Consider the following 25,648-nt stretch of genomic DNA (forward strand, 5'->3'; position numbering starts at 1 on the left):
ACCATGGCCCTCATGAAACTTTCCATCTTTTAGGCGCTATTTGGAGGCACTGGGTTTGCATAGCCCTTTCTTTTATTAGTGTTAATTTGTGCTTCTTATGTCTACAGCTTTTACATCTACATTTTCTAACATATAATAGATGTCATCTTCATGATAAAAGCAGCAACCTTTTTATTGAATGCTTACTATCGTCTCATATTATTACAATGACCCTAATAAGCAGAAACTATACCGACTCCATTTTGCAGATGAGAAAAATGAGGTTTAGAGAAGTTATGTTTGCAAGCCAGCAAGAGGCACATTTCCTGGGCTCTGATCAGGTCCATCTGATTAGAGCTCATGTGGTTTCTAGGCTAGCTTACTACACTGCCTTATACGCATCACACATGTGCATGCACACATCTCTGTTTATTCAGTTTCTGTATAGGAATCTAATAAAAATGGCAGGACCCGTAGTTAGCATTCTGTTTTAGTTTAATTTACATTTTTAATTGTCTACAGTGTAATGCTGAGAGTCCTTTTTGGCTTTTTTTAAAAGGTGAAAATATGTCCCTCCTGAGCAGGAATGTTCCTTTGGCATTGCTAGAGTCTTGTGTTTTCACTGTGGAGACATCTCTTTATCCAAGTATATAAATACTTGCATTGGAGCTTGTATAACTCCAGTTGAAGAGCTCCATGGAGGATTTAGGGAGCGTGTTAATGTGGAAATGGAGCACAGAGTGCCAAAAGGCGAGCTTGAGGAAATGAAGAGCTTGAACCAGGAATATTTTTACATCAAGACATAAAATAAACATTTTAAAAATGTTTATTGTGCAAGAGAGCTCAGAAACCCAAGTCTCAGATGAAGAGCTGCCTGGAGATGGAAGGGACGTGGGACAGAGCTCCTGGTGGCAGGGAGGGCCGCTTAGTTTTACTTTGGGCATAAAACTTGCTTAACTGGGAGTGATTACAAGGGAATAGAATATATCGACCTTGTGAATTATTTTTAAAGTAACATGTGGATTTTTTTTTTCCACCCGCTGATGTGGTTGAAAGTGTGTGTTTGACCAAGTGGCTGCTTCATTTCGGAATGCGATATATGAACTTCTGGTCATTCTTTTCCCTCTCCTAAAAACCTGACAGTTTTATCCTTGTCTAAGATGAGGCACTTGGTTCTTGTCATAGTTCAACAGGGCAAGCCATACTGGGATGGTTTCTTCTGTGGCTCTCCAGTGGCAGAACTGGGGCCCAGGCCAGTCCTCCGTCTGGCTACAAGCTTAGCCATAGCTGAGAAGAGCCTTGCTTGTTCACCCCATGGCTGCCCCTGAACACACAGCCCCTCTAGCCTCCTGGCTCCTGGCCCTCTCTTGTGTAGTTTTTTGAGCAGAAACCTGATGTATACATGATCATTCCTCTTCTGCCTTCCTTAGAAGGGCTGGCTTTTCTGTGCATCCTGGCTAGGCCGCCTCCTTTGACATCTGCAAGTGTTTGGTGATTGATTAATAATAAAGGGATGAGAAGAGTGAATTGGATGACACCTGGGTGGCTCAGGTCGTGATCCCAGGGTCTTGAGATCAAGTCCCCACGGGGCTCCCTGCCGGGAGCCTACTTCTCCCTCTGCCTGTGTCTCTGCCTCTCTCTGTGTCTCTCATGAATAAATAAATGCAAAGAGTAAACTGGGAGGACAGGGAATAGGCAGGTGTTCCCACAAAGGCTCCCCCCTTTGGTGGATCTTATTTTCTGCAAGGAGATCCCAGGTGCCTTTGCACACCTCTTACTACTCAACTGATACATTTCCTTAGTCCATTTTAAGGAACCACAAGAAGTTCTGAAACTGGAGGACCCTCTTTAAAATGATGGAAAACCAAACATTGCCTTGGTTGTTTTTCTCCTCTGTACCGAGCTTCACCAAAAGACACAAGGTACCACAAGGCAAAGAGGAGTGGAACTCCCCACCCGCCCCTGCATACACATTGGATATTTAAACAAAAATGCCCTGCTAATCTTTAGAGATGCCAGTGTTTTTCACACATGAAAGGTACCTAGTAAATATTTAAAGAAAATACAGACCATTGGTTCTCTAATGAATTTCTTTTTCTCCTAAATGCCATCTGGCAAGATGGCCAGAGTCGTGGCGGTCCGTTTCATCGTCCTTTTCCATAAGGCCTTGGTGTGAGCCTAGATTGAATGTTTAATTGAAGAGGACATAATTTTCACACATACACAAAGATTTGATGAGGCTTTGAGGTTTATTGTAGCCATTAAAATGTCGTGGCTGCTGGCAAAACCCCAGAAAATGTCTAAAGCTAAACCAGATGTGATTAGCAAATTTCAAGACATCTCAGGCCCCATTTCTCCAGGCAGGCACAGTCCTTCAGAAGAAAACAGGTTTGAAGCACACCTTAGCAAAAGGGTATGAGTTACACTAGAGTTGTTGGTTGTGCAAATTTCACTGCTACAAATGGACATTGCCATTGAGCATCTTTCACAGAAACAAGAGCTCTGGAGAGCACGCTTACATAGGTAGTTGATAATCGTATCAGCTACAGTCTATTATGCAATTATCATATATCAGATGCTTTGCATAATCATCTCTTAATCTTTCCAATGACCCTGGGAAGCAGATATTGTTCTCAATCTCTTCCAGCACGAGGAACCCAAAGTTCGTGGTGCTCACATTACTTGCCAAGTTACAAGTGATGACCGAGCCACCTTTTGAAGCCACATAGGACTCTAAGGTGTGTGCTTGTGATGCATCCTACCTGGGACACAGAGATCTCCATATCTCATCACAGATCAAAATGGAAAGTCATGTATTCAAGGCAGAAAGCCTCATGAAGGTACCTGTGACAAAAGGAGGGTCACTGAGTGTGTGCATCTGCACACATGTGCTCTCAGAGACATGTGTAGGCCCTCAGACCAGAGGGAGACAGGAAAGAATTTACTTTGGGTTCAGATGGGAGAGGGAAGACGTATGAGAAAGATGGGACATAAAAATGAATAGATACATACACACACAAAAGTGAACAGACAACATTACTGTGCTCTGGATTAAGAATTTTGGCTCTGGAACCAGATTATGTACGTTTTACTGGTTCAGTGGAAGCAAGGTCTTGTCAGGTAACAGAACCATAAAGAAGATTCATTTTCTGACCAGCCAAATGGGACAATTACAGAGCCTGCGTCAGAGGAGGTAACAAATGCATGGTCTGTTAGTAAAGAAAACTTTGGTAAAACTGATTAGGGATATGTACCTTTTCCTGGAAAATGCGCACCTTGTAGAATCATGCCCATATCACTGAGCAGCCTGCTGGATACGTTTGTGGAACATCTGACCTCCAGAGCACTTGTGGTCTCTTTTCTACCTTGTGGAAACAGAACCAGATTCTTGGTGCTTGGGAACATGTTCCATGTTTTCTTTACTCTTCCATATCCCCAAACGACACAATAATTTTAACTTCCCTGATACTGTGATAAGTAATAATTAGGGGGAAAAATGATAGGAGTGGTTGCTATCTTTCTTGTTCTTTGGCCTTGTTTGCTGGCCAGAACTCCCAAGGTATTTTTACCAACCCGTATGTGGTAGGCAGAATAATGGCTCCCGAAAATGTCCAGACCCTAATCCCTGAAATATATTACCTTACATGGCAAAAGGGAATTTTGCCGATGTTGCGTTGGGGAGATTATCTTGGACTATCCAAGTGGACCTAATCTAATCACGTGGATCTTTAAAATGAATCTTTAAACACTGAGAATTTTCCTTGTCTGCGGCCAGCGGGAAATAGTACAGTAGAATGATCAGAGAGATGCAGTATTGCAGGCTTTGAAGATGGTGGAGGAATGTGGGAAGCCTCCAATACTGGAAAAGGCAAGGAGCAGATCCTTCCCAAGAGCCCCCAGAAGGGAACACAGCCCTGTCAACACACCTTGATTGCAGCCCAGTAGGCACACATTAGACTTCTAACACAGAGAGCTATAAGGTGATACGTTTGTACTGTTTTAAGCCACTTAAGTTTGTGATAATTTGTTAGAGAAGCAATAAGAAGAAATGCACTGTGCGATGTATCCTTCCTGATTGTGCCACTTAAACCAGACACATACACACCTACACGTGCACACACACCCCGGTGCTGAGGCCATAAGATGTAAAATTTCTCAAGTAGTGGCATTCACCAGTATTGCATAAAATGTGAATTGGTGCTCTCTGAAGAAAGAGTCCATAATCAAACAAGCCTAGAAATGCTCTATACTAAAATCATGTCCTAGGGATTCACAGTACACATGAGCTGATACAAAGACTCTGTGAAATCCTGAGGTGAAAAAACAAAACATAATGGTTTAATTCTGTTTAAAGCATTTCCCAACCTAAAACTGGTTTTTCTTCAGTATTCCTTCACTGAATACTTAGTAATGTGTTGCAGAGCACGCAGTCTGTGAGATACAGTTTAAGAAGGCATGTTAGGGAAGCCTAGTGGCTCAGTGGTTGAACATCTGCCTTTGGCTCAGGCTATGATCCCAGAGTCCTGGGATCAAGTCCCACATCAGCTCCCTGCATGGAGCCTGCTTCTCCCTCTGTCAGTGTCTCTGCCTCTTCCTCTCTTTGTCTCTCATGAATAAATAAATAAAATCTTTTTTAAAAAAAGAAGGGATGTTAATATTACTATCAAATTTTTAATATAAAGATCACTATTGTTGGTTCATGGGGTCATTCTAGGACAACCACAATAGGAGGAGCTGCAATGAACAATTATGACCTACACCCTTTAGTATGGCCTTAGTTATCCTGGCAACACTGTCCCCAATTAATTTGTTCTCCTTGGAACAAATAGAATGGGCCAAATCCTCTCTGGTGTCTTGATGCCTGAAAGCCAAAATTAGGAACATTGGTGTCATTCAGAATTGCTCTGGCATCACCAACCTTAAATCCTTATTGATTTGATAGGATCCTATGATAGTATTTTCTTATGAAAAGTTCATTGTGGTTATGAAAGTAGGAAAGCTGAATTAATTTTTGGTTGTTGAAAACTGAGACAGGGGTGCCTGGGGGGCTCAGTCGGTTGAGCGTCTCCCTTTGGACAGGCAGGACGTATCCTGACGTCCCGGGATCAAGTCCCACATCAGGCTCCCTGCTCAGCGGGGATTCTGCTTCTCCCTCTGACCCTCACCCTGCTCATGCTCACTCTCTCGCTCTATCGCTCTCTCTCTCAAATAAGTTTTTAAAAAGAAAAAAAAGGAAAATGAGACAGGAGCTCTTCAGATAGGTGTTGAGAAGTCAGCATGTTCTCAAAAGTTTAGGAACAAAATTAAATCACTCTTATTAACTAGCAGTAGTTACTTAGTATCTCCTGCCTTAAATGTAGGCAGTATGCTAAGTCTTGCTTGAAAATGATGCATTATTAGCCTTGCTATTCTATATATAAATTGGGAAAATGTAATTGGCAGTTAGCTCTCAGTGTAAGATATTCAAACTTGTTTGAGAATGTTGGCTGAGATGCAAGTGTGTGTGTGTGTATGTGTGTGTGTGCGTGTGTGTGTGTTTTAAGATCATTTTCATGATGTCCTTCTCCCTAAGTATTTAAGAATATGTATTTGAACATGTCCTTTCTTCTGTACCATTTAGATATATTTAGGAATATAACAGTTTAAGAAAGAGCGTCTGTTGACTTTTTGATATCTGTTATCACTCTATAAATGTTTATCCTATAAATATTTATCCTAAAATGTTAACTTTTTAAAACTTTCTCTGAATGAGACTCTGCATAAAATGCATAGTCCAGGCATTCAACAACTGTTAAAAATCTTTATTCTAAGCTTGAATAGTAGTAATATTTCCAAACTAACTTTAAAATACAGCTGCCACCACCTTAAGCATCTTCATTCCCAGTGGCCTTATTCTGATGGAGGGACCACATTAGCTCAGGGCCATCTTGATTTTGCACATCTGTATTGTATAACACTAGGACCTGAACATTCTACCTCCAGATATAAAGTACAGGAGAATATTAATTCATACATACATGAAAATAAAAGTTCAAGAGGGAGAGGGGCTTTTTGTTGTAGGGTGTTTTTGTTGTTGTTTGTAGATTTCCCAAATGATAGTCAATGTGTTTTCCAGATAAAGAAGACAGATTGAATTCATTTGTTTAGCTCCAATCCCTGTTGAAGGCCCACCCCAAAATTAATACTCATGTTATTTAGAGGTATACAGTCAATACCAGTATAATGAGCTAAAAGAAAAGGAGTTGGGGAAGGAACCGCATACCTCCACATATAAAAGCAGGCAATGGGAATGTTTTTACATTGGTTTCTCATGGCCCTAGGCAGAGACTGATACAGGGGCAGTCATTTAGCCAGTTGGATATATACTGTTACGTACTGGCAATTCTAAACAACCCCAGGGATAAAATTCTCCCTTCAAAGATGGTCATGGACCCAGGCATGGTAAGTATGTTCCAGGGTGCAGTGCATATCCATTTCCACCGTCACTAATGACCGTGCTTGCCATTTAATGAGCACTAACTAAATACCTATGGATTTGCTTACATCATTTCTGTTTCTTAAAACTACTTCCAAATAAGGACTGCCTGCATTTTGACAGTAAGGAAGCTGAAGCAACTTTGCTACTAATGATGAAGTTGAGATCAGAGGCAGGTTTATCTGATTATAAAGCTCATACCCTCTGCACCATGCTTTCTTTATTTTTCTACTGTTCATAGGCCCACCCCTCAGGCACTAACAATATGATCAAGAATGAGAAAGCCTGAAGAGTAAGCCCCACTTATTTCCCTCATTCATCTTCTAAAGGGATTACAGGTAACTGTTGGATTGACTTTAGGCTTTTTTGGTCTCTATTGATAACTACCGAGCAAATCTGTTGTAATCCTAGCACCTCTCCCTCCATTTTTAAAAATTTTTTTTAAGATTTTAATTATTCATGAGAGACAGAGAGAGAGAGAGAGGCAAAGACACAGGCAGAGGGAGATGCAGGCTCCATGCAGAAAGCCCAATGCGAGACTCGATCCCGGATCTCCAGGATCATGCCCTGGGCCGAAGGCAGGCGCCAAACGGCTGAGCCACCCAGGGATCCCCTCGCTCCATATCTTTTTTTTTTTTTTTTAAGTATTTTATTTTATTTATTATTTTTTTAAGGATTTTATTTATTTATTCATAGAGACACAGAGAGAGAGAGAGGCAGAGGGAGAAGCAGGCATCATACAGAGAGCCCGACGTGGGACTCGATCCAGGGTCTCCAGGATCGCGCCCTGGGCCACCCAGGGATCTCCCCCTCGCTCCATATCTTTTGGTGTCTCTAATGCTGTCTCTGTCTTGGTCTCTCTCAAAATCACCTAGCCTATGTTGTATATTCCTTTATGACTCAGAAGGAGGGTCCACTGGTCTGATGTGGGTAGCCAGATGACACAGAGGACTACATGGCTGCTTAAGGCAACCTGCATGGTTTTGACTCCTTTGTTATCTCTTCATTTGTGGAAATTACATGTAATGTGGTTTTGGCATAGATAAGAAATTAAAGGAAACTTCCTGGACTTGTCAAGTCACACAGCAGAGCAGACTGTTGCTTCTCTGCTCAGGACCAGCCCTGACTGTGCAGGATAAATGACTTCTATCAAGTAGCTTTCTCTCCCCAAGAGTGTAAGTATTCTTTAAGAGAGAAAGAAAAGAAAACTAGATCTCACCATGAGAATGAATATTCTTTTTTGGTTTTGTTTTTGGTTTTTTTTAGAGAGGGAAGGGTGAGAGAGAGGGGGCTGGGGAGGAGCAGAAGGAGAGGGAGAGAAAAAATCTTAAGCAGGATCCACACCCAGCACAGATCCTGACATGGGGATCCATGTCACGACCCTGAGATGATGACCTGAGCTGAAATCAAGAGCCAGACACCCAATTGACTGAGCCACCCAGGTGCCCATGAGTCTTTTCTTTATTTACTCAATGAGCATGGTCCATAAGCAGTATGACTTTGGTGAGGGGAGAAATATAAAGACTTTGGAAAACTTTGGGACAGCCTCTGGGAAAAGATGGCCAGTTGAACCTTGATTTGGATTGAACACTCATGTAGGATTTCAGTTCCTCTTGAAAAAAAAAATTTTTTAAGATTTTATTTATTTATTCATGAGAGAGAGGCAGAGAGACAAGCAGAGGGAGAAGCAGGCTCCCTACAGGGAGCCTGCTGTAGGACTCTATCCCAGGACTCCAGGATCATGCCCTGAGCCAAAGGCAGATGCTCAATGCTGAGCCACCCAGGCATCCCTCCTCTTGAAAATTGTATTAAAAAATAGTAAAGGGAATTCTTTGAAAGCATGAAGTGAAGGGCACAGAATGAAAGAGAAAACCATAACGGCAAAATTTCAGAAGCTCAAGAAATAGACAAAAACAAGACAAAATCAGAGAGGGAGACAAACCATAAGAGACTCTTAATCCTAGGAAACATACTGAGGCCTGATGGAGGGAAGACGAGTAGGGGAATGGGGTAACTGGGTGATGTAATGCGCACTGGGTTTTATGTACAACTGATGAATCACTGCACTCTACCTCTGAAACTAATAATACACTATATGTTAATTCAATTTAAATTAAAATTTAAAAAGATGGTAGAGGTAACCTAAATAAATGGAAAGAAAGAAAGAAAGAAAGAAAGAAAGAAAGAAAGAAAGAAAGAAAGAAAGAAGGAAGGAACGAAAGAAAGAAAGAAAGAAAGAAAGAAAGAAAGAAAGAAAGAAAGAAAAGAAAGAAAAGAAAAGAAAGAAGAAAGAAAAAGAAAGAAAGAAGTAGTAAATGAATTTGCCAAACAAGAAAGTGGAATTCTAATCCAGGAGTGGAGAAAAGTGAGAAACAACCCAATTTTTAACCACATGATTCATACATACCGCAAATTCATATGTAAATTAATATGTATACATATATAAACATTCATACATAGTCATACATAAGTAAATCAACAAAATCATTCAAGAAAATTTCCCAAAATGATGGACACAAGGTCCTAATTTTAAAAGGCCCAAAGAGGGGCATCTGGGTGGCTCATTTGGTTAAGCATCTGCCTTTGGCTCAGGTCATGTTCTTGGGGTCCTGGGATCAAGCACTGCATGGGGCTCCCTATTGAGGGGGGAGACTGCTTCTCCCTTGGCCTCTACCCCTGTCCTCCACTCATGCTTACTCTTTCTCTCAAATAAATAAAATATTAAAAAAAAATAAAAGGCCCAAAGAGATTCCAGCACAATGGAATAAAGTAGATCCATACCATTGTTAGAAAATTTCAGAATACTCAAGACAAAAAGAAAAGCTTCTATGCTTTTAGAAGGGGCGGGGGTGAGGAGTGAGATATGGAAAGAAATCACCCAGAATCAGGAAGCAGAATGGCTTCAGACTTTTCAATAGCAACACCAGAAGCTAAAAACGGATCAGAATTCTGAAGGAAAATTATTTCCAATCCAGAATTGTATATTCACCAAAGTATCAATCAAATATGAAGGCAAATGGAAATTATTTTCAAGCATGTAAGTCATCAAAAAATTTATCTCCCAAGCAACCATCCTTAGGATGCTACTAGAGAATGTGCTCTATCATGAAATAGGAAGACAGGAAATTACAGATCCAATGGAGAAGACAGGTGAAGAGCTAAGCCAGGATACACAGCCTTGGATGACAGCCAGGCAGAGAGAGCAAACATTTCAGATCGGATTAGGTCAACAGAATCATGGAGAAGATCCTTGAGGGACGTGCAATGCACGTATCTGATGTATCTGGAATGTGTTGACCAGAGTTACACAACTAGCGACAATTTGGAGTTCATTTAGTGATAAGCACATGGAAAACAGAGGAAAACAGAAAAGTATTACAAGGGTGAGAGTGAGGGAGCTTGAGGGGGACGTTGAGGAAAGGCAAATTAGAATTTATAAATCAGCTGGGACTGGGAGCTGGTTTTTGCAAAGTCATAGTGGTGTTAAGGTGGGATGCTCGTGTGGTCAAACCATAGTCATGCTATACTGGGAGGGGCTCACGTTTGGTGGGTGCGGGGCTGCATAAAGAAAAAACTACAAGAGTGCCGATAGGAAGTTGTTGGAGACGTGCAATTAAGTGCTGAAGTAATCAGGTCAAATTCGCACAAGTGGCTGCCTCCGGGGAGGGAAGGACGGGGTGACAATTGTGGGTGGAAATGGGAACCTGTTTTTCCTGCAACACACAAGGCTACATGTGTTCTTTTAACTATGTGCAGGTATAGCTCTGATGAATATACCAACATGGCAACAGCCACAGACTGAAGCATTTGTAAGTGACACTTAAATCTCTGTGGCATCCTAGCTTGGGATTCAAGAAATTAACTTAAAATCAATCTTAAAAATTCAGTTCTGCGTCTTACCAGCCATGCAACTCTGATGGATCCCTGAAGCTCCGTGAACCTCCATGGAAACCCTGCAGCTGATCATCTTCTCCTACCCAACTCCAGGATACTGGAGGTGTCAGAGGAGCAGATGTCTGAGGAAGTACTAGGGGAGGCATGGGAGGTTTTATCCAAACTCATTCAGAAGCCATGGGATTCACAGTTTGCTTGAAGTGCACTGTGTGCCCTGGGAGGGAGCAAGGGGAATCAGCCATCAGGGCTGCGTGGCTAATTCGTCACCTTGAAAGAAGCTCCAGAAGACGTGACTTGAATGATTATTGACCATGCCTAATTTATTAGCTCTTTCCACCTTCGCGGCCCATTTGTCCAAGGCAGTAGTTTGCTAAGCCCAGACTCCGGTATGGGGATGGATACATTAGCCAGAGTCCTGACAATGTTGCCATGGTGTTAAAAATATTTAGTTTTGCAAGCAAAGTTTTAGAAACAATAAAAAAAAACTTTGATATGATTTATTTTCGTAAAGTGATTTCAACAAAACAGACATGAGGGACTGGGTTTGTAGTAAGTATTTCAGAAAGGCAGTGGGTGTAAAATGTTGATCAGCGTGGTGACTTTTGATGCAAAGCATTGAATTAAGTGCGTTGTGGTGGGTAAAGGTCACCCATTTCCCAAATGGGATGCCTTCAAAGACAAGTCGTACAGAAAGGAGAGAGGATACGGAAACTGAAACCTGATTCATTCATTTAATTAATGGAAAAGAGACTTGTGTTTTCCTTTGAAGCCAAGGTTGTGACATCTCTAGGTGGGAAGGATGAGTTATGTCCCACCAGTGTCCTCCTCTTAGCTCTCCCTCTACTTCAACCTTTTATTATAAATCAACACAATGAATAGAAATGATTTTGTTTTACTTTTCTCTGACAAGAAGTATAAAACACTGAAAAGCTACTGTCATGGAATGGTCTGAGTCACGGGCCCTGAGTTCGGATCCTTGCTCCGCAAGCTCTGTGACCCTTGACATGTCCTGTCATCCCTTCGTGTCTCTGTGCCCTCGTGGAGAAAGGCAGTTGCCATGCCTGCCTCGCGGGTTGTTTGAAGGAGAGCCCTGAGCCATATGAAGGAGTCCCAACACAAAATATCAGCAAAATGAATAATACTTTTCCCTGACTCCCTTTATGCTCTCATTTCTGATATCCAGTCCCAGAGCAAATCTGGTTCAGTCTTTCCCCAAGACAAGCCTTGAGTCTGTTCAATGCCCTCTGCATCCCCAGCACGTTTCTCATCCAAGCAGCACCTTCCCTCACCAGGGCCCATGCTCCCACGCATGCCCTCTCTTTAATTCAGTCTCTGCTCATCAGACAAGTCAGGCCACCTTGTTTCATATTCGTGGCTCTTGGAATAAAATCCAACCTGAAAACCTGCATCTATGCCTTACAAGTTTCTATATGGTTGGACCTCTGCTACCTTTGCTGTCACTTCTCATGCCACCCCACCTGCTCCAGCCTCACAGGACTTTGTGTTCCAACCCAATAAGCTTGTTTATGTTTTGGGACCTTTGCAGCAGCTATTCATTCTGCCTCGAATGTCCTGATTTTAGATATTCCCATACCTCCAGGCTTCCCCAGTCACCCAGACTATAGCAGCTCTGTGAACAGTGAGCTCTGCATCAGGACTCCCTGTTTGGATAGTGCTATGGTTTCCTATTTATTTGTAAATATCTCCCTACCTTCCCTCCTCCCCTGCTCCTTGAGGGCAGAAATCTAATGACCTCTTCAGTGTTTATATCTACGGTGTCAATCAATACCTGCCACAGAGTTAAGTGGATGAGTGAGCCAATTAATAAGTGGTAGAAAAGACTCAACTTCTGGTAATTGCTGACCTTGCTATTAATGGAAAATTAGATTATTTCCTTATGGGCGAAGATGTCAATCGGATACAAATAGGTAGAAACCTTAGGGAGATATATTATAAAATTGTACAAAGGGAGAACTCATGGCCATGAGAGGTAGTGGGTGTTGTACCCACTTCCGATCAGAAACGGTGTTACAATAGCTGCGTAGGATAGATGACATTAGGAAGGGGAGTTGTGCTAGATGATTTTGAAAGTGAATTTCAACTCTGAATTTCTAAGATGATCCTTACTATGCTATTCCAGTGTCTTCAACAGTTCTCTTTACTCAGTGAGAGTTACTGGTCTCTGCCCTAGACTTTGTTCATTGAACATCTAAGAATCCCTGGAATTCTGGCCATGTACAGGATATAGGATATAAAAGTTAACTGCAAAATTATACCAAGTTTAGATCTCAGGTATTCTCTTTCTAAATGGCAAAAATCTGCTCTGGAATTAATCCATGCCTCAAAAATTCTGGCATTGAGACCACCTAGACATCATCAGTATAGAGTAGACCCCTTAGCCAGTGTGGTCAGTTAATGAGAAAAGTTGGCCCAATTCAAGAATCATAGAAAATCATACTTGGGTCCCTTAATCTTTAACGTAAAACCAGTTAAATATAGCATCATTCCCACACTTTTTTCAAAATGAACTTTTTATGTTTAGTTTGGAATAACTTTAGGTTTACAGAAAAGTTGCAAGGATAGTATAGAGAATACTCATATACCCCTTATCCATTTTCCCCAGTGCTGATGTTATTTTGACAATATCTCACGTTTTTGGGATGTATTCATCGAAACTAAGAAATGGCACTGACACATTTCAATTAACTAAAGTTTCGTATCTCTCTGGACTTCACCAGTTTTCCATTAATGTCCTCCTTCTGTTCCAGGACCCAAACCTGAGTACCAAGTTGCCCTGAGTTGCCATGTCTCCCTAGCCTCTACTGTTCTCTCCCACCTATATTTGACAACAATATTTTAGCTGCTTCTACTTAAATTTACAGAAATAATGCTTTTTCACAGTCATAGAGTGTGGCCTTTCAGCTGCAAGCTTTCAGCATGCTGTGGGAATGGGGCAGGATAAGTAGAAAGTAGCATTTATTTGGCAACTTTATGAAGGAAGTGCCTTTCACATTCCCATTTGTAAAAAGAAAAAGGTAGTGATGCAGTTGTCATGGTGGTACCCTACTTGTGGATGTAACTTCATCCTCTGACATGCTTAGGGCAGGCCTACGAAGCAGAGAATGTGGGTCTCCAAGATAAAAAGCCGAATGGCCAGCAGAGAACTTGGATCTTTCAATTACTGAGCCAGAGCTCACGCTATGTTACCATAAACTTGTGTCGGGTCAACACATTTCTTCACAGAAATAGATTTGTGGGTGGGTTTGTGAATATCAAAATATTTTCCTGCCTAAGTAAATTGTGTATCTTGGACCCTGGAAGATTCACAGTCCACAAGTGGATTCTTTTCATGTCAGACAGTGAAATGAGTGAGGTCAGAGGGAGACCTCTTCAGCCCTAGCAAAGGAGATTGGAGTTTTTGCCAATGTCCTTATCTCTTCCAGATTTCTTCCTAGATTTCTTGGCCTCAGAACAGGTCTACGGATGGATAGAAGTCGTGGACTGTGACTTTACTCTTTAGGTACCTGTGGAGAGACCAGTGACCTGCCTGAGAGCTCTGGGCCCTGCTCTGGGTCTCCTCTGTGCCACTTAATCACATGACCTCCAGCTAACCTCCTCAGCCTTCTGTTTCTCCGTGTAAAATGAAGGGGTCCCACTGGGTGGCACTGGGTGATTTTCAGCTTTTGTTGCCTTTGTTCCTTACCTTTTGCAGAGCACTTTCATGGGTATTCCACATTGTTCCTACAACACCCCTGTGGGTGGTTGGGGTCAGAGGCTGTATAGCACAAGGCCAGCAGGTCTGACATCCTTGGGTTCAGATTCTGACTCACCCACTTAAGATCTGTGAAATTTTACTCACCCTTACCTACCAAAAAGCATAAGGACTGAGCTCATAGAATTCTTGTGAGGAATAAAATGAAACATATAGGGCAGACTAAGGTCTAAGACACCTTTGGCCATTAAGAGCCATTTGTTATCAGTCATACAAGTTGAGAACTTGGTATAATTTTCAAGGAATTATCAGGTACAGAGATGAACAGCAACATGTCCAACTCTCTGTGGATGACCAGGTACCATTAACCCAGTAACTTCTTCTGTGCCAAAACTTAAAAAAAGAATAAAGCTCATGGAAATCCATAATGGCTAATGTGCTAAAACTGCTAATTTGACTATTGTTTTTATACTGTTTTTCTTGACTATTTTGATGAACTTTAAAAACACTATCAGGGATCCCTGGGTGGCGCAGCGGTTTAGCGCCTGCCTTTGGCCCAGGGTGCGATCCTGGAGACCCAGGATTGAATCCCACATCGGGCTCCCAGTGCATGGAGCCTGCTTCTCCCTCTGCCTGTGTCTCTGCCTCTGTCTCTCTCTCTCTCTCTGTGACTATCATAAATAAATTAAATAAATAAATAAAAAAATAATAAAAACACTATCAAATTTTCAGGTATTAAAAAAAAAACCCTCCAAAATATGAGGGCCTTGTTTGATCTTCTCAGTCAGTTCATTTGTCTAGCAAATATTTATTCAAAGCCCTGAGTTAGCTGCTAATTTTAAATAAACTAACTGAAATATCAAGTCATTTATAAACACATTCTAAGAGCAAGTGTCACCCTCATTTTCTAGGGGGGAAGTTCATCCCTACTTAGTCTTCTGATTTCTCTCAAGGACAGGAATCTGTCCCTAAGAACAGTGATTAAAACTTGCTGTCAGTAGGACAGGGGTGAAGGTGAGCCAAGTTTGCCCTCCGGCTCATCCACAGATGCACAAATATTTGCAAAGCCCCTTCCTGATCGTAGGAGCATGAAGAGGAATCTACAAGTATTTGCTACCTCAAGTTTGGGGGACTAGATCCAGGACACATCCTTCCCCTAACCAGACCCCTGCCCTCAAATTGGATGATTTAAGCTGGAGCCAAGCTTCTAAGCTGGTTTATATACATTTCCCGTATTGTCTTTCCTAAAGCTGTGATCCAGGTCATTGTGAATCACAGTCAACAATGTGCTGAAGTCAGTGACACGGAGTGAAAGTAAAGAGGCAGCTAATCTAATGGGAGTAACTGAACAAGTGAACCAAGTCCTGTCACAAGTACCTGACTCATCTGGAAGCCAGGGACAGATTTCCGGGGCTCCGCGGACCAGTGGGATGTAGCTTACCAGGGGTCCCCCTCGCCTTCCCATGACCTCAGGACTGATGAAGACCCTAGGGAGTTCCATAGGCATATCGGAGTCTGCTATGCCCAGCCTCTCCGCTAGGGGGGTGAGGGGGGACTACTGCCTCTGTGTCATTATTTCAGCCATCGCCTCCCCCCCCCACTTCAGCACTGCCCTACATTTCTCCTCTCCTCTAAAAGCCTCCCTCCCTCCTGACGCATCCCACGCACCCACAGAACCCAACGACAGCCTCCCCTGGCCTGGCGGGCCTCCCCAGCTCGCCTTCCCTACCCTGCCTTCTCTAACTGGACCAGTCACTTTCCCTGGGCCACTGTCACTCAACAGCGAGGTAGGATCAGTGACAGGTTTACAGGGGAGCGAGACTTTAACTAGCTGAGGGCCGTGTCTGCAGGCTTCCCGGGAACGCCACTAACAGCAGCCCGCCAGCCAGTCCGTTGGCCGTTTTGTCACCCAAGAAATAGCTCTAAACTATTTCTGAATTTTAGCTTCATTTTCAGACATATTCTGAGAAGTCCCAACTCTTAGTGAACTGACAGCACAGCCCTCTTTATATGAAGCCTTGTTTATAGGCCACAATTCTCCCGACAGATTTACAAGTGTCTGTGGAGTTTTAAAAGACGATTGCTTAACAGGCATTAAGTGAGACACATAGGACTGTGTAAATATTTTAGCTGGAATAGGGATTTTTTTTTTAAATGCCTGAGCCAAATATCGCATTAAATCTGAAAACAGTGGCAAACTGATTAGTGGTAGTTGCCAGCTTCATGCCTTGCCAGTGATTCCTGTAGCCAAGAATAGATACCAAAATCCAACCACCAGTTTAGGTTGTGTGTTTTAAAATAACTTTCCATCCTTTTCTTTCTTCTCCTTATGCCTTTCCATTTTCTTCTTCTGTTTTTTTTTTTATTTTAATTTCTTCATGGTTTATCTAGATGTAAACACTCTCCAGAGTAGGAAATTACGGTTAATGTGACTAAACAGTAGAAGCTGAAAAGAGAACGTGGGCCCAGGGGTCAGAGACACTTATGGAAGGCTTCCAGCTGTCCTGGTGGAGCCATGTGGAAACAGGTTGTCTTTTTGCTAATGGGGTTTATGTATCTTAATCACTAGTCTCCTTGTAGCCAGCTATTGACCTGCTGGAAGGAAATAGTCCTAAGAGCAGCATTGTTACCTCTTCCCCTCACTGATTTCCTTAAATTCTACAAGGCAGTCCTGTTGCCTTCAAGAGTCTATGTATGAAAGAATTTGTCACTTAATTTTAGTAAAAACTACCATGTACTAAGCATTTTGGCTCCAGGAGATGTTCTTTTTAACTTAAGCATTTTTTTCCAAAGATTTTATTTATTCATGAGAGACACAGAGAGGCAGAGACAAAGGCAGAGGGAGAAGCAGGTTCCCTGCAGGGAGCCAGATGCAGGACTTGATCCCAGGACTCCGGGGTCATGACCTGAGCCAAAGGCAGATGTTCAATCAGCTGAGCCACCCAGGCATCCCTAACTTAAGCATTTCTATGGGGAAACCATTTCCCTGATTTGAGGGCTTGACTGAGAACATAATTTCTGTGAGAATAAGGCATACTACTACTATTTTTTCGGGAGAGTAAATATTTTTCATGTTTCTTCATGTGTGTTACCTTCATAATATTTTTTAGAAGGGACTTGCTGTCCTTCTCCTCAAGATGCATTCCCTTGTCCTTGAGATGCCCAGGAACTTTGTGTTTGGGACTGCCTGCCTAAGGCTGCCTGTTAATACAGTCTACTTGGAGATCAGAGCCTCACTGATGTGCCTTTTCCTTCTATTATAACACAGCTTCCCTGTCTATTGCTTGAAATCCCTAGCCTTTTCAATCCAGTCTGAGAAATAAATTTACACTAAGGTGTTAATGAATTCTTCTTCGATGGTGTTTTCTTTTTTTAACTAACATATATGCATGTCTGAAGAGATCTTCTGGAGTTGGTATCTTCAGTCTAAGCTTCTGATGTTCATGGGAACCTTGGGGAGGGATATTTTTAAATAAATGGATGGATCGATTAACACCCTATAAATCAAGTCATGCCCAATCCATCTATATTTAGACCTAGTCATGGGTGGGTGATTAATGAATATCTTTCATACTAATGTCTCTCAGACCCAGGCTGCATCTATAACCACATAATCATCACAGTGCAAATTCTGACTCAGCTGTGATGTTTGACAGGAGGGACTTTTGAATAGTGCTTCAGACAATTCCGTGCAGAGGCTGTGGTCAGCGGCCCAGTTTTGCAAGTCTTTCCAAAAGTCCTAAAGCATGTTGGCATGTCCTCACTTGGCCCTGTCACTTCTGCTTAAATTTTTTCATGGAGAATACTCATGATCATGGGACATTAAGGTGAATGTGATCTTGGGCAGCCTCCCTCTGTGAAGTGAATCAGCATCATGGGATTCCCCTGGGCTCAAGCTTCCTGGTGGGTTTATTTTTACACAGCATTCCTCTGGGGAAAGGAGCACCCATTCTTGATCAGAGTAGCTCTAGATAATATCTTCTTGGATGGAAAGATTTTCTTCATTTTTCCATATTTTCTCTAGCTGAATTTCTTAAATGAGTGGCTATAGAAATCTGCCTCTACCTACCTCCCCCTTCCCTAATTCGGCTTCCTTCTTCCATCCTCCAGACTCTGAAACTGCTTTTGAGACGACCAGAGACCTCTATGTTGCTAGAATCAGTAGTCATTTCTCTTTCTACTTGACCTTTCAACAGTATTGCACAGAGCTGACTGCTCTTTTTTTCTTGCAGTGCCGGGTTCCTCTCAGATCATGTGACTCCATACACCTACTTTATCCAGCTGCTCATCTCCATCCTTTGCTGGCCTCTCCTCCACTGCCTGTGTGCGCCCAGGGTTTGTCCTACAGCCCCTTCTCTGGCTACATTTTTCTATCCCAGCCATGCAGCCTAAACTTTTATACATAATATGAGTATCTAATTGACATCTCATACTTAACATGTCTTAAATAACACCCTTGACTGCCCTCAAACTGGCTCATGGCTCTCTCCCTTACTCTGGCCAAGTCTCTAGCCAAATATCTTCACAGTGAGACTTTTCCTTACCATCTTACTTAAAATGACAAGCCTCTTACTTCTATGGCACTTTGTGACCTCCTTTTCCCTGAGTGGCTCCAGCTCCTTTGAATCCAATTCCATTAGTCCAGTTCCTTTGAATCAAAATCTAGCCACAGGACACTAAAGAGCTGGGAAAAAGAACAGCAGTATGTCCCTGAGGTCCAGGCGTACTATTACCACTTAATTTATCCCATAAGACATGCATTCCCATCATGCTTTACTTTTACTCATCATATTTCCTCTTTCAGAAACTACTTCCCTCTTCCTTCATTCTCCTTGGCTGGCTAGCTAACTCCTCCTGACCTTTGCAATTGAACTCATAAGTTATCTATTTTGGAGAACTTTCTCTGGCCACCACTTCCCAACCCTAGTCTGAGTTGGAAGCCCCTACGCAGTGTCCCATGACACTGCAGTGTATTACAATTTGTTGATTTCATTGTTTGTCTCTGTTTCTAGATTCTTATGACCATTTTTAGAGGAGAGATGACCAATAGGTCTGGTTAAATAGTTTGCCCTTCAACATTTAACACAATAGCCTGTTGCAGATACTCGGTATTTTGAATGCGTGATATTTGCATAACCCATGTATATGCACAGTAGGGCTAGAAACCACCTTGTCTCCTGTGATCTAAGAACAATTTACTCCAAAATCTCATCTCTGTAGAAAAACAAAGCTATCTATAAGATTTGACGAGAGGATTGGAGAGGTGCATGGGGGGCACCTCTACCCCCTTGTAAAGGGTCTTTGTTCTGTGTGAGGTCCAAACTCGGCATAAAGCTCAGCCCCTGCTTTAGTATTCATAGCACATGCTCACAGCAACCACTGTGAGTTCAGGAGGCTTTATTGAAACTATAGGGGTGTCCCAGGGGCCAGATATCACCATTCATGTACTCCTCTCTTGCTCTCCTTTCTCTGTTCCATCTCTCCTTCTGAAAGAGACCCAGACTCTTTTCATTCTGTTATAGAAGACAGCACCCATTTCCCTGAAGCCCTCATCTGGGGATGGTGGGGTGCTTGACCCCAAGAATTAATCAAAGATTTTTTGTTTCCAATAATGACTATGTCCTGTCTAAAAACTCTGAATTTAACTTTTGCGATTGAAAAAAACCTGTATCTCATATCTAAATGAATGAATGTGAATGAAAATGGCATGATATCCAGTCCACTTGTGCTTTCTCTACCCCTACAAGCATTTACATGGATTATGCATACACATATAAAGAGATATATTTTTCACGTACCTGTGTGTATATATGTCTGTGAATGTACGTGTGATACTGAAACCAAGTGCTATCTAGGTACTGAGATCTGTACTGCATGTGTATAAGACCTCCCTTTACTCATCTGGTAGTTTATTCATTTATTTAGCAAATACTCATTGAATTTCTTCATGTGGGCTAGACATTATCATACATGCTGGGGATAGAATAGTATGCAAAATACACTCTCCCTAATAAGAGATGGCCAACCATGAAAATAATAATTACAAAGAAGTATACAGTGCTTAAGACTGTAACACACCTCATTAGTATAGAGTGAGGGGTTGAAAAGAAATACTGATGAAATGACCTTTGAGCTGAGATCAGAACAGTAACTAACCACTAGAGGTACTAGAGGCACTAGAGGTAAAGAAGAATGTCACTGGCGAAGGAACACACTGATGTTGCGAGGGAAGTGATCATGTTTGAGGAACTGGGAGAGGGCCATGTGGCTAGAGCACAGAGTGTGGCCAGGACAGTAGAGTGAGCCTGGGGAAGTAAGCAGGAGCCAGCCCATGCAGGGCCTTGGAAAGACCAATCTCTAGGAGTAATGGAAGCCGCTGGCAGGTTTAAGCAAGGGATTGGTATAATCAGATGTATATTTTATAAAGGGCACTGACTTCACTGTGGGGAAAAAATCAGAAGAAAGCAAGGGTACATGTGGAAAGACCAGGTAAGAAGGTACTCAGGCAGCCTGGTGGCAGGTGATGGATTCAAGAGCTCTTTTGGAGTTGAAATGATGGTCTAGACTTGTCACCTTGGGAGAGTCGTTGTCCTGGTGATGGTTACTGCAGTGTTTACCTGCACCTGCATGAGATTTTCCAGAGGTAGAGAGCATAGCATGAGAGAAAAAGAAATGGTAGAGAACTTTTATGTTTAGTGGTTGGATATAGAAGAATGAGATGGCAAAGAAGATAGCATGGTCAGAGGTAGACGGAAATCCAGGAGCAGGGGCACAGGGCTAGGGGAAAAGTGTTTTAGGAAGGGCAGAAATTTGTTCAACGAAGTGGAATCCTGCTGGGCTGTGAACTAAAATGAGATTAAAAAGAAAATTAAGGGAATCCTTGAGTGGCTCAGTGGTTTAGCGCCTGCCTTTGGCCCAGGGTGTGATCCTGGAGTCCCGGGATCGAGTCCCACATCGGGCTCCCTGCATGGAGCCTGCTTCTCCCTCTGCTTGTGTCTCTGCCTCTCTCTCCTCTGTGTCTTTAATGAATAAATAAAATATTAAAAAAAAAGAAAATTAAGAGGGCACTGTGCGTAGGATGGGTTCCTTGGGGACTTCAGAGCATTTTCTCAGTGTTATACTTGGGATGAAATGAATTTCAATGGGTCTGGAAGTGTTCAGTGAATAAGAAATAGAAAAAGTGAGCCTAAGCAATCTTTAAAAGATAATTTGGCTGTGAAAAGGATTAGGGTATTTATAACATAATATCTATTTACTAAACAAATACTAGGAATGTCAACTTAATTCAAAGAGTTTGTAGGGTGGTTGTTATTTTTCCCTTGTTACTGGAAATGCAAAGGGTAAAGCTGCATACAGTATGTTATCTTACTGGCCTTAGCAGTGTTTGAATATTTCAAACGGGTAAAGAATATTGCTGGTGGCATTTTACTGCTCAATATGCAAAGGGTTTTTCGTGTACATTTTGTTTCGTCCTTATGAAACTTTATACATCAAGAAACTTAGAAGTATTAAATAACTTTCCCACTTGATAAAGGGTATGGAAAATGAAGAAATAAATGTACCTTTAGATTAAGAGTAGTTCAAGGAAGACAATTTTTTGAAGTTTTGTTTGTTGGTATGTGTGTAGATACTACAGATAGATTAATATACATAAGCATTATACCACAAGAAAATACTGAAGCTTTTGTTTGAATTTTTTTAAGTTAGCAGATTCTTTAAGTATCTTGCTAGATTTGTCTTGACTCTATTTATTTAATGGGTCTTTTATTTTGATAATGTTTATTGGTACCTTTTTTTTTAATTAATTAATTTTTTTTTTAATGATAGTCACACACAGAGAGAGAGAGAGAGAGACATAGGCAGAGGGAGAAGCAGGCTCCATGCACCGGGAGCCCGACGTGGGATTCGATCCCAGGTCTCCAGGATCGCACCCTGGGCCAAAGGCAGGCGCTAAACCGCTGCACCACCCAGGGATCCCTATTGGTACCTTTTAAAGACTAGTGTGTTTGATTTCTCAAATACGGGTTATAGTTCAAACTCATCTCCTACTTCAGTTTAATAAAGATAACTGTTGAAATGAAGACATAGTCACATCTAAGAATTGAAAAATCACTACATGCAAAAAAAAAGGCACAAATAGGATATTCTTCACTTATCTGCTCATTATTGTTCCAGCTTAAGACTCAGTTTCTAATTAGCTTTTTTTTAGAATTGCCTTTATGAGATGTAATCACATTCTACCTAATTCATCCATTTAAAATGTAAAAACTAATGATTTTTGGGTGTATTCACAGAGTCACGCATCCATTACCACAATTTTAGAAAGTTTTCATTACTCCAAAAAGAAACCTCATCACCCCCTCAGCCTCTCCATCCTTTCCTCTCCCGTCCCTAGGCAACTGTGATCTACTTTGTGGCTCCTCTGATTTGCTTATTGTGGACATCTCCTATAAATGGAATTATACAATATGTAGTTCTTTGTGATGGGCTTCCTTCACTCAACATAATGTTCTAATCGGCTTTTAAGGCCTACACCCTGTATATGTACAGGCACAAAGCAGTGCTGGTGTGTGTCAGTCTGTCTGTGATCTACATTGTTCTGAAGTAACATTCTGACCCAGGTACCATGCATATAAGGCCTATGGTTTTACTCCTACTACTCAGTTGCTCAGCCAAATTTTTTGATCACTCTGGATACAGACTTTTTTCCTTTGGATGAATACAGTCACTAAAAGGAATGATTTAGGCATAATAGTTACATCAACTGGATTCCCAAACTAAGGGTAAAGAATCAAAGGTAAACACCTTTGATTACATATCTACAGGTTGTCCACACTGGGGTCATTAATGCACAGTTGTCTGATTCAAACCCAGAAATTTGGCTGTAGGGAGAAGATTTAGCAAAATGTGTCTAGCAGCCCCCTGTGGAGTAGGTCTAGGTCTCTTCTAGATTAGATTTTCTACTTCTCAAAAAAAAAAAAAAAAAAAAAAAAAAGATTTTCTACTTCTCCCACCCCAGGATTTTCTCTGATACCACTTACCACTCACCATGCTTAGCCTTAAAATGCTCTCCCATATTTAGCATCAGAGCTCAGGAACATGAAATAGGCATTTTTTATTTCAAGCTTTTATCATTTGTGTTTGACTTAAATCAACTTGAAGCCTTCGTCTTCCTTCATGTAGCCTTAAAAAAAAAAAAAAGTGCAAAAAATAACCACAAAATAGTACACTGTCTTTTGGGCCTACTTTAATAGCCAGAGTTTTAAAATTCTTAATATTTTATCAGTTTTATTTTTTTTAAGATCTTATTTACTTATTCATGAGACACAGAGAGAGAGAGAGAGAGAGAGAGAGAGAGAGAGAGACAGGCAGAGGGAGAAGCAGGCTCCATCAGGGAGCCCGATATGGGACTCAATCCTGGGACCCCAGGATCATGCCCCGGGCCAACACAGGCACTTAACCGCTGAGCCACGCAGGCATCCCAATATTTTATCAGTGTTATATATAATTTTTCCCTTTCATATAAATCCCTCAATTTTAGCTGGCAAAAGGCTGGTTTTATTTTACTATTTTAACACATTGGATGTTGTGTCATTCGCTAGCCATTCAGTTCAAGGCCAAGATCATGAAAAAGATCTGCATACATTTATTGTGCTAATGTTGTGATTTTGATTTCTGAATTTGCTTTTAGTTTCTTTTAATAAAAGTGTGTTTGGAGGTAGAAAACTAAAAGCTTTGTCTTTCTATGTGTGTGTGTTTCACAGGGGAAGCACTAGGGAAGGACACTATACTGCCCTGGTATTACTAAACAGAGACTCTAGAGTACAGGATATTAATGTGGAAGATAATGAGTCACATTGTTTGCATGCAGTTCAAATTACTAGAAACAGAAATTACCCTGTGCCCTACCCATGGACAAGATGTTGTTGGTGACCTATTTGCTACAATGTTTGAGGGCAGAGATTTTACTCTGGTTTTTTTTGTTTGTTTGTTTTGTTTTGTTTTGTTTTGTTTTTTCACTGATAGATCCTCAGGTACCAAGTACACATTGTGGCACAGAGTTGGCACACACGGGGATATTGGATGAACTGGTGTATTTGTTGAGTGAATTCCTTGAGGAGAAACTCCTCAACCCGGCATTCTATGCCCTTTATATCTAACTCTGATTTGTATCTCTCAGGTAAACCCCATTGATAAAATTAAAAATTTGCTTAAGGGATACCTGGGTGGCTCAGCAGTTAAAGTGCCTGCCTTCAGCTTAGGGCGTGATCCTAGAATCCTGGGATCGAGTCCTGCATCAGGCTCGCTGCATGGAGCCTGCTTCTCCCTCTGCCTCTCTCTCTCTCTCTTTCTCTCTCTCTCTCTCTCTCTCTCTCTGTGTCTCTCATGAATCAATAAATAAAAATCTTTAAATAAATAAATAAAAATTTGCTTAAGTCATAGCTCTGTATGTTTCTACGACAATCCTCCATAATGGTCCTTGAAGCTTGCAGCTTTTGGAAAGCATGGGCATCTTGTAAAACTGAGGGAAATGTAGAACTGGCACAGAGCCCTAGAGGGGGTGAGGTAGGAATTAGGTAAGCAGAGAAGAGAGGATTCTAGACTAAAAAAAGCAGAGTCTAGATAAATCTCTCCTTTCTTCTAAAAATGTATTCTGATTCCACTAAACCCACAGGTCCTTCAACTCAGAGGAACATGCTTCATGTTCTAGAAGATGCCCGTGTACATTTGAGCAATTAAACATGTCTTTGGTTTGATTAGTTGTACCTGGGCCAGGCCTCTATATTCTTGTAACCTACCCAGGCTTTTTAAGTGGCTCCATCAAACCTTATTCCTTATTCTTAGGTAACAAAAAGAGAGAGAGAGAGAGAGAGAGAATCACCTATGACCTTAACAGTCTAATATCTGAAATTTTAAAACTTTCAAGTCCATATCTTTCCCTAAAATGCTTCACAAGCACTTAACTTTTCAATGAGTTAAAATAACTCTCTCAATTTAGTATCTGTTATTCCATTATGTTCTGGTTTTCAATATTTAATCTTTCTCACAATCACCATTTAGTAGCTAACTTCAGGAATCAATATATTTTTACTTTTGCCAAAAGTGTAATAGATAACGAACAAGAGAAATGTAGGGCGACTTTGGCTTTAAACATTGGAACTCCTGGCACAGACTGTGTCCCAGGCGACCTTGGTGGTCTAGGGATATTGAATACGCCCCCTCTGGCTGGACTATAAAAGACATTTGTGGATCTGTCAGTGACCTCTGTTCTTTGTTCATGGTCAGTCTCTGGTGTCATCATTAATTCATCTTCAGGTCTCCCATTTGTCTGCCAGAAAGCACCTCGGATAAGCCAAGTGAATGAGTGGGAGTGGGTGAGCTTGCCTGGCCACTGGACATGCCACTGGCCTGAGACTGTCAGAGGGTCGGTCAGAGGGCAGCCATCTGCTCTGATCACGTAAAGAAGTTTCGTTCTAACAGGCCACATGGGAGGCCAGGCCTCTCGGGGTGCAGTGAGACCCTCTGAGCACAGCAGAGATGCTGCTCCCATGCACGCTGGCTTCATTTCTGATTTCAGAACCGTGAGG

At 41.7% G+C, this 25,648-nt stretch overlaps 1 protein-coding gene across 24 annotated transcripts in view; it reads left to right on the forward strand.

Annotated features, from left to right (window-relative positions):
* The window catches only part of FMN1 (formin 1), a 433,877-nt gene that overhangs the window by 292,629 nt on the left and 115,600 nt on the right, over nt 1-25,648 (forward strand). The window lies entirely within an intron of this gene.

The sequence above is a fragment of the Canis lupus genome, chromosome 30 (assembly GCF_003254725.2).
Source record: "Canis lupus dingo isolate Sandy chromosome 30, ASM325472v2, whole genome shotgun sequence".
Taxonomy (NCBI): Eukaryota; Metazoa; Chordata; class Mammalia; order Carnivora; family Canidae; genus Canis; species Canis lupus.